General features: G+C 42.6%; 1 protein-coding gene across 2 annotated transcripts in view; it reads right to left on the reverse strand.

Annotated features, from left to right (window-relative positions):
• Positions 1-16,047, reverse strand: part of p2rx4a (purinergic receptor P2X, ligand-gated ion channel, 4a) — a 91,049-nt gene that overhangs the window by 22,119 nt on the left and 52,883 nt on the right. The gene's annotated exons all lie outside the window — the stretch shown is intronic.

Here is a 16,047-nt window from a genome sequence, read left to right on the forward strand (position 1 = left end):
AGCATACTCACCACTCAATTGTGATGCGGCTCTTGTAGTCTTGCAGTGCTCCTGCTCCAGCATAAAATAGTCCCAAATTTCCACTGTATATAACATCCCCCCTTTAAAAAGGTCTAAAAATTAAAAGATTTATTGAGTTTTAAATTTCTTAAAAATAAATTGTTGCTGCTTCTTTACCTGCACTTGCCAATAAGAATTAAATATTCTAATTATACAATTGCAGTTCTATATTCTTCTCAGTGTATCGCACTAGTGGTAGAATGTTGCTTCTCCACCTTGTAGACCTTGTTGTGTCTGTTTGCTTCGGTGGTGTTGGTACGGTTGAGGATCGTGGTGTTGTTTGCCTTGGTTCTTCTATTGCCTGCTGTTCAGTTGCTACGGTGTTGTTGGTTGGAGTTTCTGCTCGCCTTCCTTCACAAGTTTCTGGATTATTAGAAGCTGCAGGTGCTTCTGGTGCCTTCCGTGTCAGATCTGGGGTTGGGTGAATGTAGATTCTGTTTCGTCTCAGCTGCCTGCCAGATTCTGTCTCAATGATGTATGACCATAGTATCTCAGCTTCTCTATCAATCTTTGCTGGACTCCAGGTTTTTGTCTCTGGCACTTAAACATGCACATGCTGCCCTCTGAAGAGTTCTGGTAGTGTTTGTGCATGTTTATTGTAATGTTGACGACTTTCCTCTTCTATGTGAGTCAGCTTTCTTCTTGTTTCCTCTTGGTCGTCTGGTGGATGGTTTTTGATTGGCAGGGTTGTCTTGTACTTTCTGCCATTCAGAAGCTCTGCTGGGGATTTCATGTTGGCCCTCAAAGGCATGGCTCGCAGTGACAGAAGGGCGAGGTAGGGATCTTCCTTTGTCTCTCAACACTTTGTGAGAGTGTGTTTAATTGTCTGTACATGCTTCTCAATGAATCCATGGCCTTTGGGGTGATATGGTGATGTAGTGATTGTGAACCCATATTCTGTAGCCATTTCTCTGAACTCACGCGATGTGAATTGGGTCCCATTGTCACATATCACTTGTTCGGGTCTCCCATTCTGTGAAGAGTGCACGTACTGCAGCAGTGACAGTCGATGCTTTCAGGTCCTTCACTTTCCTGATGAAGGGGAATTTGGAGTCGTAGCAGGACACAATCAGATATCATTCTTGGTTTTCTGTGAACAGGTCTGCTCCCATTGTGTGCCATGGCCTGGCGGGTATTTCCATTGGTATCATCTCTTCTTTTTGTTGTGTATTTCTGTATCTCTGGCATGCCGGACAAGTAGCCATCATGTTTTCGATGTCCTTGTACATGCCTATCCATTAAACTGCTGACTGCTCTAAGTTTGCATTTCTCCATTCCCATGTGGCTTTGGTATATTTTCTGGAGAATTTCTTTTTTCATTGTCTCTGGTATTATCAGCCGAGACCCTGCCAGCAATACCCCATTCTCCAGGAATATGTCGTCCCTAATAGACCAATACTGACGTATTGTAGGCTGTACCTGTTTTATCCTTTCTGGCCATCACTTTATCACCTGTTGGGAGAGCAACTGCAGCTCTTCATCCATTACGGTTTCTTCTTTAATCTGGCTTAGTTTGTTATTGGTTACCCTGACGAGGTGATGTACCTTGATCTTCATGTCTTTCATTCATCAGCGAGCACCATTTCCTTCCCTGGCCTGTACTTCAAAGTGAAGTCATAATATTGGAGCCGGAGGAGTAGCCTCTGTAGTCTGGCTGGTGCCTTGCTTAGGTTCTTTTTCTGGATGTGTTCCAGCAGGCGATAATCACTCTGTCTCCCATAGAGGTACTTGTGGAACTTTTCACATCCATATACAACTGCCAACAGCTCCCTTTCAATATTGGCCTATTGGGTCTCTGTTGTTGTCAGGGCCTTTGAGGCAAAGGCTGTCAGTTTTCCTTCCTTCACCAATGTTGCCCCGAGGCCTCTGGTGGAAACATCTGCTAGTAATGTGACGTTTTTTTCCTGTCATAGTAGCTCATTTCTACTTCTCTGCAGACCACTTCCTTAAGCTTGTCGAAATCTTGCTGATGCGATGGTGACCATTGAAACTCCACATCCTCTTTCAGGAACTCTCTGAGGTTGGCTGTGTGATCTGACATGTGTGGTGTGAAGGAACTCATATATTGGACCAGGCCAAGGAAGTTTCTTAGTTCCTTTATGTCCTTTTGGTGTTCCAGTTCAGCAATGGCTGCTACCTTCTCTGGGCTTGGCCTGACCCCTTCAGGTGTGTCCACCATTCCAAAGAACTGGCACTCCTTCACCTTAATGATGCATTTGTCTGCATTGAGTTTGATGCCGGCCCCTCTTGTTCTCTCTATGGCCTCATGTAGGTGGAGATTGTGGGTTTTCCCGTCTCTGCCAAAAATCTGGATGTCGTCTGCAATGCCGACAGTGCCCTTGCATCCCCTGTAGATCTCATCTACCTTTTGCTGGAAGATGTCTTGGTTCACCTTTAGGCCACACGGTAGGTGCAGGGAGGCCCTAAGGCTCGAAGGCCCTAGCTGCGTTTCCAGCATCTGCTAGTTTCAAGCTTGTACCGGCCAAATGGAGTGTTGAAAGTTGTTAGCAATGTCGATTCTTCATCCATCTTCACATTCCAATACCATTCTTGGCATCTAGCTTACTGAAGATTTTGGATCCCACTAGTTCAGAAGTGATGTCCTCCAGCATTGGTATTGGATAGTGCCCTCTTTTGATTGCTTGGTTTAGGTCTTTGGGGTCCAGACATATTCTTAGGCGGCCATTCGGTTTTTCTTTTACTACTATAGAATTTACCCAGTCAGTTGGCTCTATTATTTTCGCTATGACTCATTTTTCTTCCATCTCCTGCTTTAGCCTTGGTTTCAGCTCTATTGGCACCTTACGTGGAGCATGGATTATTGGGTCGTATTTTGGGTCTGGAGTAATGTGTTATTCAAAGTTCCCAAATCACCCAACTGTGCCATCAAAACATTCAGGGTACATGTCCATGAGCTCGGCCTTATTTGGGATCAGAGGCCGTTGCTCAAGTGGGGTGTCGCTATTGATCCTCTTTAACATTTTCTTCTCTCTGATCTCATTATTTACAGAGATTAGCTGTAATTTTTGACAACTATTCAGGCCTAGGATTGCTGGTCTGTCAACGTCAACCACAAAGAATGTGCATATAATGCTCTTTCCTTTATGTTTGCCTTTTATTTGGTCTTATCCTAGTTGTTTAATGATGGGGCCACCATAGGCTGTGAATGTGACATTTGCAGCTTCTAGTGTGGCTTCCTCCAGGTACCCATTCTTTATGTACTCGGGGAACATCTGGTGGTACAGTCTAAGCGGGAGGATGTTGCTTTGTGATCCAGTATCCAACTTTATTTTCAAGTTGAATGTTGTTGGTTTGTTTCTGATCTTTCTTTTTACTTGGATCATGGTGTGCAATTCATCTTTTTCTCCCTTCCCTTTCCTGGATATCTCATGAAGGAGTATTGTTATGATGCCGAGCGTCAGTGAGTCGAAGTCACTGCTGTCACTTCCCTCGACGTGGTGTACTTTCCTTCTGTATTCTTGGTTTCTTTCTCTTTTCATGTCAAACCTACACATCTTTTCCCAGTGATCAACTTCCCACAGCTCCTGCACTTCAAACCATATGCGGGGCATTTCTTGCGGTCATCGAAGGAGTGTATTCTGCTGCACTTCCTGCAGTTCTCGGGTGTCTGCAACTTTCTCACCGTGCACTTTATGGCATCGACCCTTCTATCTCTGTGCTGCATGTTGGCCTGCACAGAGAGGGATTGCATTTGCCTCGAAGGCCCTAGCTGCGTTTCCGGCATCTGCTAGTTTCAAGCTGCCTTTTCCAATGAGAGTTTTCTGCCCTTCAGGATGAGCCCTTCCCCAGATTAGTTGGTCGACTCTTCTCTCCTTGATTCCTTTGAACTTGCATTTTGCTGCCATGTTCTTCAGCCTTGTGAGGAAATTATCTACTGACTTGTCAGACTCTTGTTTTAATCCCTGGAACTCATATCGCTTTATTTTATGGTTGGATTTCAGTTTCAGATGAGAGGAAAATTTTTCTAATATCCTTTCTGGGTTATTTTCTCCCCCTTCAGCCATCTCCCAGCTATTAACCAGGTCTAGTCCTCGCTCCCCCATCCAAAGAAGGAATTAACTAACCTTTTCCTCTGGTGTGATTCCTTTGAGGAAACTTTTGAATGCCAGGTTGCACTTCTGCTTGAACATTCTAAAAGCCTCTATGATGTCATCAGCTTCCCCGTCCATGACTGGGTGAAATGCTGCTGCGGCTGTGGCCATCTTCTGCAGCTCTGATCATCAGGTAATGCTGCTTTTTACCTTTGTTCCTTCTCTTCATGTTTATTTTAGTTTATAGGGACTTTTTCCTTATCTGATGTGTGTTTCTGTTAATCCCACCGCTGCCACCATGTTATGTCCTCGGTTGTACCATCAGAGGTTTTAATAAATACTCAGAGAAGCTTGTAAGTTTACAGCACAAATTTTACTCACATCTCAGGCTGCCGGTCATGTATGAATACACAGTTGCACTGAGCATGCTCACCACTCAGTGTGATGTGGCTCTTACAATGTGTCTCACTAAGCATGCTCACCACTCAATTGTGCTGCGGCTCTTGCAGTCTTGCAGTGCTCTTGCTCCAGCATAAAATAGTCCAAAGTTTCCAATGTAAGTACAGATCTTATTTGAAAGACTGAAGAGTTCACATTGCAAGATCTCTAGAAAATGTTATGCACATTTCACAAGTAAGTGCTAATGGCCTCATAAAATGCTTGACCATAGTCTTGCTGGAGTCCTGCTGTCTATCAGTACCCTTTCTGCAAAGTGCTCATAGAAAGGTCACTCCTGGATTTTGTTTATCTAACAACAGATGGGAGCAAAAGGAAGAACTCCTGTTGTTTGCTGAATGAGGTTGGGGTTTTGCAAGTGAGTCACATGCTTTTTCTGGCAGTTTCAGTTGGAGAGAGAGGGAGAGAAGCCCTCTCAGCTTGTGTGTGTGTGTGTGTGTGACACAGTACAATCCAGGAAGAACTGATGAAAAGTTCCAAAAGCAGTGGATGGCTGGAAGTGACATCTGTCTGATGTTTCTCTTGAAATAGAGGAAGGAATGGAATTCTGTGGTAGCTTGAAGAGAGAGGTTACCATCTAGAAGACCCTGATGGGGCAAGTTTCATCAGCGAGACCCTGAGGTAACTAGTGGTGGTACCATAATTGTGGAAATCCTGGAGCAGCAAATATCTCTCCCTCCAAACATTACAAAAACCTTCCTGAGCAGTAAACATTTACCTTTGAAGCACCAAGCCTGATGAACTTTATACATGTTAAATTCTGTGCACAGTACGGTGATTGCCTGCAACCAGAGAACTTGGAAGAAGGAGAAGTGAGATTGAACTGCGAACCAAAGAATTTTTCTTAAATCCACACACACATATTACATTAGAAGGAGGTAATCTGAGTTAGTATATAGTATAAGAATAGAGTTAAGTTAAAGTTTGATTCTATTTTCATGTTTGAGGTTGATTAAAAATAACTTTTGTTTTGAAAGCCACTTGTCTTGGTGAATGTCTATTACTGCTGGGTTTTGGGGTCCTTTGGGTTCGTAACAATCCCCATGTTGACATCAGACAGAAAGACCACATGAGACTCCGTCCACAGAAAGACCTGATGACGCAGAACTTTTCTCTGCCAGTCTTAACTTTTTTTAATGTCAGTGATATATGGAAATATTTTAAAACCTTCTACTTATATTTACAAACACTTTTAAACAATATTGTGAAAAATAATAATTAAAAAGTTCACAACATTGTCATTATCAGTAATTACAGATCTATACCGATTGCAACTTATCCTTACCCATTCTATATAGGTTTTTCTATTGAGTCCAAGCCTAACATCTCTCGCTCCCTCTCCCCCCAAACCTCCCCATTCCCTTGACATCTAACACTTGACAATGAACCAATCAAAGAAAAACACTCAAGACATTAGAAACATTTACAACAAAGGAGTAAATCAGATCAGAAAATTATAGGTCTGACATAGCTTGGCGGCCCAGGATTGGGCCGATTTTTTCTTTTTCCCCGTCTTTTCCTGGCTGGAATGAGACAAATCCTTTGCCCCTCCCCCAACCCACCCTCCCCCCCCCCTCCCACACCCCCACCAAGTTGGAGAGGAATTGGAGCAGACTGGGTAACAGGGCAAAATTGTCCTCTTCACAATCGTGCTCCTATGTAGTTCAGGTATGGTTGCCAAACTTTTTGGAAAGTACCATACCTTCTCCTTAGGTTAGAGGTAATTTTCTCCAGGGGAACACAGGCTTGTATTTCCTTGCTCCACTGTGCAATGCTCAGACAAGAGTCAGACTTTCAGTAACCACTATGCACTTCCTGGCCACTGCCAATGTGATAATTACAATTTGAATTTGGAATTTGGACAGCTTCATTTTAAGTCTTATATCCAGGAACAGCTCTGGGTCCTGTGGGAATTCCTTACCTTTGATTTGCCCCAGGACTTCACCTCATTCCACCCAGAAGGGCTTCACCTTGGTACATGTCCAGGTCGCGTGCATGAAGGTTTGTGTCTTAATGCCACGTCTAAAACATTGATCTGATAGTTCTGGCTTAGGTCTATTAATCTCTTGTGGTGTCAGGTACAGCTGGTACAAAAAATTGTATTGCACCAACCTCTATCTCGCATTAATGACTGCAGTCATGCTGGTCCGGCATAAGTCAGACCAGCATCACTCACTAATCATTATTCCTAAGTCTGAATTCCATCTCTGTCTTGATTTATGAAGACCTCACTTAGGTCCTTCCACTTAGAGCAGAAAATGCATTGCCGGAATAAATTTCCATGTGATCACCCTTCGAATCATGGTCTCTATATCACTGCACTTTGGTAGGACCATTTTTGGACCTAATTTGTCCTTAGAAAAGATCTTATCTGAAGGTAGCAGTGGAATGTCTTATTTGATAAATCATACTTCTGCCCAAGTTGTTCAAGTGACATTAACTCCCCCTGCTCGTAACAGTCCTCTATACACCTGATGCCATTTCAATGCCAGGTGTCCAGAATCTTGTTACCTACTGTCAAAGGTATTAGTCAATTTGGAGTCAGGGGCATTTTTGGGGACAGCAGACTTTTATTCCTAAACATTGATTAATGTTGTTCCAAATATGAATAATTTGTTTTAATATGGGGCTGTCTATTTTTCCAGATAACAATTTGGCATCCCATTTATAAATAAAGTCCTCTGCCACCCTCTCACCCACCAAGTGCAGACCAATTTATGTCCAGGTTGGTACCTCTCTGCCCATCAAATAGTGAGGAGATGCATCTCGACTGGGCTGCCCAATAATATTTTTTGAAGTCCAGCATTCATAATCTACCCAAACTGTTATCCCAGGTCAATTTCTCCAAAGAGACCCTGGCTACCTTCCAATTCCATAGGAATGTTCTTAGTCGTGAGGGCAGGGTTTGGCAAAAACCCCTGGGCAATGCCATGGACAATGTCTGAAAGAGATACTGAAGTCTTGGCAACATTTTTACACAGCTGACCCTGCCCATCAGTGTTATGGGCAGGGACATCCACCTGTCTAGGTCCTCCTGGATTTTCCCCAGCAAGGGGGTATAATTTAATTGAGTCTATTTTGACTCCTAGGTACTTAATCCCATTTCCCGGCCACTTTAGTTAACTATTCTCTTGACATTGGCTATAGTTCCCCCACACCCCCACCCCCGGAAGTGGCATAATTTCACTCGTCCCAATTAATCTTGTACCCGGAGACCTTCCCATAGTCTTCCAAAGAAAGCGCAGTTTGGACAACAAGTTTACTGGGTCTGTCAAATATATCAGCACATTGTTTGCAAATAAGAAGATCTTCTGTTCTTCCTGGCTTACTTTAAACCTTTTGATGTATGGATCCTGGGGAATGGCCTTAGCCAATGATTCCATAGCCAGTACAAACAGAGCTGGAGATAGTAGGCAATCCCGTCTACTTGATCTCCTTAGTGGGAATGCTAAAGAAATTTTCCCTTTAGACACAACTTTCACTTTGGACACATGATATAGTGCTCTTAACCAATTAATAAAACTTGGCCCTTACCCTACTTTTTCCAGCTCTGAATAAAAAGTCCCACTCTAATCTATCAAATGCCTTTTCTGCCTTGAGGGCCACGGCAAGACCTCTCTCATTTCTAGTTTGCGCCAAATGTATTACACTTAATAGTCTGCCAATGTTATCTGCACCTGTCCTTTTTGTACAAAGCCTACTTGATCTTTATTGATTATTTCTGGCAATTGCTTCTCAATCTATTTGCCAGGGCTTTGGCTATTATTTTATAGTTCATATTTAATAGTGAAATAGTTCTATAAGAAGACGGCATTAATGGTTCCTTATCTTTCTTCGAGATGACCGTAATAATTGCTGTGGTAAAAGATTCCGGGAGTCTATAGGTCTCCATTGACTGATCTATCACCTCCATAGAAAGAGGTATCAACAGATCTTTGAATTCCTTGTAGAACTCAGGTGGAAACCCATCCTCCCCTGGAGACTTGTTAGTTTGCAGCGAATTGAATATGCTATTTCTTCTGTGAAGGGACAATCTAAACCTTCCTGCCCTCCCAGATCTAAATTTGGTAATTTTATCTTAGACAGGAACCAATTTTATCTAAACTCCCTACCAATTCTGATTTATATAAACCTTTGTTGAATTTCCGGAAGGTGTCATTAATTTTCTTTGGTTTGTAAAAGATCCTGCCATCCCCATTTTGTATCACATTGATTGTTCTTGAGGCCTGCTCTGCTTTCATCTGCCATGCAAGGATCTTATGGGCTCTTTCCCCCAATTCGTAGTATTTTTGCTTAGACTGTAATATGGCCTTTTCCATGCTATACGTTTGAAGCGTGTTATATTTCAGCTTCTTGTTTGTTAAAACCCTATATTGATCTTCTGAGCCCAATTTTTGGAAGTCCTTTTCTAAATGAGTGATATCATGTTCTAATTCGCCCATCTCCCTCTCGTATTCTTTCTTTATTGTTTTAGTATATCCGATTATTTATCCGATTATTTGACCTCTCAAAAATGCTTTGAGGGTGTCCCATAAAAGGAATTTATCTGGAGTAGAGGTCCAGTTGGCCTCACAAAACAGGTCTGTATGCGTAATGAAACTACAGACCTCCGGCTTCTTTTTAACAGCAATACATTAAGATGCCATCTGTATACCATCTCCTGCTTACTCAGCAACTCAGTCTTAACTACTAGGGATGAATGATCCGAGAGAAGTCTTGCCATGTACTCAGCCTCCAAGATCATACCCTCTATATGGGCTGAGCGAAGAAAAAATTCTATTCTGGCTTGAATAGAAGGAATAATCTCTCACCTTCAGATGCTTCTGCCTTCATATGTCTATCAAATTCAGCTCTTTCATACCGTCAATAATGGCACATCCTGCCCTTGTTTTTGTTATTTTCTTTATTGACTTGTCCAAAACTGGGTCCAGACAAAAATTAAAATCTTCCCCAATTAGAATATTCACTTTTTCCTTCTGACAATCTCAGGAAGATGTCCTGTATAAATTTTTCAAAGGGCATATAAATTCATTAGGGTCCAGGATTCTGAGTATATTTGACAGTGCACCATTTGTTTGTCTGTGGTCACACCCTGAACTCTCACCGGAGAACTCTTTCCAATCAGTATTGCCACCTCCTTGCCTTCAAACCAAACAAGGAGGCTAATACCTGGCCCACCCATACTCTTTTTAACTTTTGATGCTCGTTCCATTAAATGGGTTTCTTGGAGGAAGGCCAGGTCCATTCCCATTTTCTTAATGTTTGCCAAGACATTTTTTCTCTTGATTTTTCCATTCAAGCCATTGACATTGAAACTTGAAAATTTTATGCTTTTAGCCATTGACCCAGGGGTTATTATAATTATATTTCTTTTCTACCTCTACCACCCTGGGTCCCTTCCTCATCCAGCCCTTTGTCTTCAGCCATCCACCCTTGACCACCTGAGCCATGCCAGATCCTGGGGAAAAAAGACAAAAACTAAAATAACTAACCAAAGGAAAATTAAAAAAACAAACGCAAAACTGAGGCAACACATTTAGTTAGCCCCAAATTATTCTCCCATCGCAGTCCTCACCCCACATTGTATCCCCCCCCATTGGTGACTACATCCTTTAGGTCATCACCATCCCTCCTGCATCTCACATAAGGTTGTGCGCCTCACAATCATCTCCTCCATCCACCTCCCATGGACCATGGACTCCCAGAAAAATTACACTATCGCTTCACTTTTATTTGCTATTGTGATGAGGTATATTATATTTTAAATTATATTAATATGTCTTTAAAAAAGATAGATTGTGGGGTTTTAGAAAGTAAGTCACTTCACAGACAGACAATGACACTTCACAAATGAGATTTCATTTAAAATACATGAGCTTTGCTCAAGCTGGACATTCAGGCACCAGCACCTTTGCAAAGACAATGAGACTGCTTTGCTACAGAATTTCAAAAGCAGGTACAAATGGGCTCAATAAACTGATAAGGATCTTTTAAATTTTTTCATTAATCTCCAATGAAGATCCCTATGTGATCTGCTTATCATCTTTTCTCGTTGCGAGAATGGTTCTTTTAGCTTGTTCTGTTTTAAGTTGCCAGGCCAATATTTTGTGTGTTTCCTCTCCCAATTCATAATATTTTTGATTTGTTTTCATTATATTTTACTTTACTTTATAGGTTTGTAGTGTTTCATATTTTAATTTTTTCTCTGTATCTTCTCTTTCCGCTAATTCCTTTTCTATGACTGTTATCTCTTTTTCCAAATGTTCTACTTCCCAATTATATTCCTTTTTACTTTTAGTCGTATAGCTAATTATTTGTCTTCTAATAAAGGTCTTCATTGCATCCCATAAAATGAATTTATCTTTTACTGATTCCATATTTATCTTAAAGTATATTTTAATTTGCTGTTCGATATATTCTTTGAAATCTTGTCTTTTTAACAGTGTAGGGTTTAGTCTCCATCTATACGTCTTTGGTGGGACATCCTCTAATTCAATTGTTAATAACAAGGGAGAGTGATCAGATAATAATCTTGCTTTATATTCCATTTTTTTTTTAACTCTCCCTTGGATCTATGCCGATAACAAAAAAATGTCTATTCTTGAGTAGGTCTTATGTCTATTTGAGTCGTGTGAATATTCTCTCTCTTTTTGGTGTTGCTTCCTCCATATATATTGATTAGTTTCATATCCTGCATTGCTTTTAGTGTAAATTTAGTTACTTTATTCTTATTGTTAATTGTCTTCCCAGTTTTATCATTGGGTCCAGGTTGAAGTTGAAATCCCCTCCGAGCCAGATATGTCCCTGTGTATCTGCTATTTTTATGAAGATATTTTACATAAATTCCTGGTCTTCTTTGTTAAGCGCATAGATGTTTAGTAAATTCCATAATTCTGGAACTTTGTCATTACATATCTTCCTGCTGGATCTGTTATTATTTCTTTTATATTGAATGGTAGATTTTTGTTGACTAATTAATATAGCTACTCCCCTGGATTTTGAATTGTATGATGATGCCACGACATGGCCTACCCAGTCTCTCTTCAATTTACTATGTTCTATCTCGGTTAAGTGTGTTTCTTGCACAAAAGCAATATCGATTTTCTCTTTTTTTAGTAATGTTAGTAACCTCTTCCTTATAATTTGATTGTGTATTCCATTAATATTTACGGTCATGAAATTCAATTTACCCATCTTATACCTCTTTTTCCAATTCTCTCTCGTCTCCTCAACTCTTTCATCTCTTTTTTTCCCCAATATATTTTCGCAAATCTGAATAAACGATGACATGATTAAAAAACAAATTATCCTAGAAACCCCTACTAAAATTAACACATAAAATATTCATACCCAAAATAGTGATAGCTCCCCCAGTATTGTGTTGTCTTTTATGCTTTGCCAGACCACCACAACTCCCTTATTTTAAAAGATTCTATAAACAATTATACCAAAATGAAAATAAAGGAAAAAAATGACAAAATTTATGATTTTTTAATCTAATATTGAACTACCACATCTACAAATAGAACAAAATAAATTGACAGAACTTTTTTAGACTGAAGAAATACAAGATATATTAATGAAACTACTAAACAATAAAACACCAGATGAAGATTGATTCCCTATAGAGTTTTATAAAGTTTTTAGAAATCTATTAACCCCTCACCTTCTAGAAGTAATGAATCAAGAAGAGACCCAAAACTTACTAGAATCATGTAAAACAGCAATAATCACAGAAATTCCAAAAGAGGGAAAAGACCCACTATTGCCAACATCATACAGACCAATATTATTACTGAATACAGATATAAATTAATAGCAAAATTACTAGCAAACAGACTGAATGACTGTGTACCAAAACTAGTAAGGCAAGACCAAACTGGATTTGTTTAAAAAAAAAAGACGGGCAGCTGATAATGTTGTAAACTTATTAATTAAATTCATGCAGCTCAAATAAACAAAATGCCCACGGGAGCTCTTACATTAGATGCAGAGAAAGCCTTCGACAGGGTAGAGTGGAATTATTTGTTTAGTTACAGAAATTTAAACTACCGTAAAAATTTATTAATTGGATTAGAGCATTATATAATGGACCATTAGCAAAAGTAGTAATAAATGGATATGTATCAGATCACTTTAAATTAAGCAGGTCAACAAGTCAGGGATGCCAATTATCCCCTTCACTGTTCACTTTGGTTATTGAACAATTAGCAGAGTTGATAAGGAAGGAAACTATGATAAAAGAAATAAAAATAAAAGAGAAAGAATATAAAATCAATCTATTTGCAGATGACATCATAGTATATTTAAAAGAATCAGATAAGTCAATAAAAAAAACTACATATGAAACTGAAAGAACATCGAGAGATATCAGGGTCCAAGATTAACACCAATAAAAGCAAAGTGATGCCAATGAACAAAGTTGATTATTCAGAATTTTAAAAAGAAACCCTTTTCAAATGGCAATCACAGGCGATACATTACCTTGGTATCAGATTAGATAACCACCCAAAACATTTATACAAATTAAACTATGAACCACTAATTAAAAAAATACAGGAAGATTTAGAGAATTGGAAAGAACTACTGTTAACTTTAATAGAAAGAATAAACTGTATTAAGATGAATGTGTTCCCATGAGTGCAATATCTATTCCATACATTACCAATTCCCCTGACAGAAATTTTTTTTGCAAAACTGAAGAAAATAGTAAGGAAATTTTTATGGAAAGGTAAGAAATCAAGAACAGTGCTAGAAAAATTAACATGGAATTACCAACAAGGAGGGTTACAGCTACGAAACTTCAAAAATTCTACAGGGCAGCACAGTTAAGGTACTTATCAGATTTTCATCAGAGAGGAGAAAAATTGGAATGGACTAAGATAGAATTAGACAAATTGGGAGAAAATATCTTGGAACACATACTTTACAAATGGGATGAAATATTGGTGCAATTGTAGCGGTAGCGCATCCTTTAAGGGTAGCATGAGCTCCGCCCCCGTGTGGGTGGCAATGTCATCACACCTTCCCGAGGCGCATGCAGGATTCAAGCCATGAGGCAAGGAGGTTCCCCCGACAGCACCATCTTCTCGCAGCTGCCCCGCCAGGCGGCGGTACAAGCGGGGCTGGTTCAACACGAGTATGTGCATCGCCACACAACCCCCCCCCAGAACCGGCTTATGTGTCCCACCGCTTGGGCGGCTGGCCTTGGCGTTTGGGCTGGGCCATCTGAATTGAGGGGGTCAACCGTGAACAGTTCGCTTTTACCCTCAATGTCCAACATGAAAGTCTTGCCAGATCGCTGCAGGACTCTGTAAGGGCGTTGCAGGGGCGCGGTGTGCGAGCCATGCCAGATGAAAACTTAGTCGGCCGCATCCAGCTCCTTGGGTAGACGGGACGGTCGGCTACCGTGGTGGGTAGAGGGAGGGGGAGCTAGCGAGGTGAGCTTGCTGTGGAGGTCTGCCAACAAGGTTGGATTGTCAGTTGCTGAGTCTGTGTCTAGACTGAAAAACTCCCCAGGTAGCAACAGTGGCGCGCCATTAACCAACTCTGTTGATGATACTTGCAGATCCTCCTTCGGGGCCGTCCTGATGCCAAGCAGGACCCAGGGCAACTCGTCTGCCTAGCTGGGACTGGTGAGGCGGGCCATGAGGGCCAACTTCAGGTGCCGGTTGAATCACTCCACCAGGCCATTTAGAATACCATGTTGTGGTGGAGCTTGACCCCCAGAAGGCTCGCCACTTGTGCCCAGAGGGCGGTCATAAATTTGGCGCCTCTGTCGCTGATAATGTGCGCCGAGACTCCAAACCTGGTGATCCAGTGAGCGAGCAAGTTCTTGGTGCACGTTTTGGCGGAAGTGTCCTTGAATGGGATGGTTTCTGGCCACCTCGTAGCTCGGTCGACCCATCAGCAAGTAGCACGCCTCCCTGGACACCGGCAGGGGGCCCACGATGTCTACGTGTATATGCTGGAACCTCCTGGCCGCAGTGTCGAACTGTTGTATCGGGGCCTTTGTGTGATGGTGGACTTTGAAGGCCTGGCACTGTGTGCAGCTCCTCACCATCTGGGCTACCTGCTTCTTGAGCTCATGCCACACAAACCACTCTACCACCATCCACACCGATGTCTTAACAGAGGGGTGGGCTAGGTCGTGGACTATGCTGAAGGACTGCAGCGGGACTACTGGGCGCGGCGAGCCGGTGGAAACGTTGCAGAGCAGCATGTCTGGGCTGCCTGGCAAATGGATGTCCTGGAGTTGGAGCCCTGTAAAGGCAGTGTGGAGTCCTTGTGTATCTGCATCCTCCCTCTGGGCCTGTGCCAGCTGGGTGTAGTTTAGGCCAGGGGCGAGGCTGTGGATTTCAGGTCATGAAAAATGCCTAAGCCACAACATTGTCTTTACCTGCCTGGTGCCAGGTGTCAGTGGTGAATTCCGACACGTAGGATAGGTGCCGCTGCTAGCGAGCCGACCAGGGATCTTTAGCCATCGTGAGGGCTTGCATGAGTGGCTTGTGATTGGTGAATGCAGCTCCCTGTCGAAGGCGCTGTTCTTGAGTTCCAGGGGCCGGAGGTGCCTGCTGAAGAAGGCTAGCGGGCACCACTGGCCATCGACCCATTGGGGGCCGTGGCTGAGGCATCCACCAAGAGCCCGGTGTGGGCCTCTGGGCATGGGTGGGCCAATAGCGTGGCACTCGCCAGCGTGTCTTTCGTTGCAACAAAAGCGCTCTCCGCCTCAACCAACCATACCAGGACCTTGTCTTTCACGACGATCAGCAAGAATAATGGCCGAATGATGCGGGCCCCCCCGGGGATGAACTGGTGGTAGAAGTTCAACATGCCGACAAATTCCTGCAGGCCTTTGAGGGTGGTGGGTTTCAAGAACTGGCGCACGGCTGCTCCAGCCCCCAAGATGGTGTGTCCCAGGAATTGCAGGGTCTGCCTGCAATTCAACCACATTGACCGTGAGGCCAAACTCTGCCAAGCGGGTGAACAGGGTACGGAGATGGACCTTGTGCTTGTCATGGTCTTGGCTGGCGATAAGGATGTCATCGAGGTAGATGAACACAAAGTCCAGGTCCCTGCCCACCATTTCCATCAGGCGCTGGAAAGTTTGAGCCGCGTTCTTTAATCCAAAGGGGATCCACAAGAATTTGAACAGCTCAAACGGGGTGACGATCGCAGTCTTGCCAATGTCTTCAGGGTGGTCCGGGATTTGATGGTAGCCCTGTACCAGGTCGACTTTCGAGAAGACCCGCGTTTCATGCAAGTTCGCCAAGAAGTCGTGGATATGCGGAATGGGATATCGGTCCGGCGTAGTCACATTGTTAAGGCGATGATAGTCCCCACAGGGGCGCCAGCCCCCTTAAGTTTTTGGGACCATATGGAGGGGTTGGGCCCAGGGACTATCGGACCTGCGGACGATTCCCAGCTCCTGCAGGCAGGAGAACTCTTCCTTGGCCAGTTGTAGCTTTTCCGGAGGTAA

The sequence above is a fragment of the Narcine bancroftii genome, chromosome 4 (assembly GCF_036971445.1).
Source record: "Narcine bancroftii isolate sNarBan1 chromosome 4, sNarBan1.hap1, whole genome shotgun sequence".
NCBI lineage: Eukaryota > Metazoa > Chordata > Chondrichthyes > Torpediniformes > Narcinidae > Narcine > Narcine bancroftii.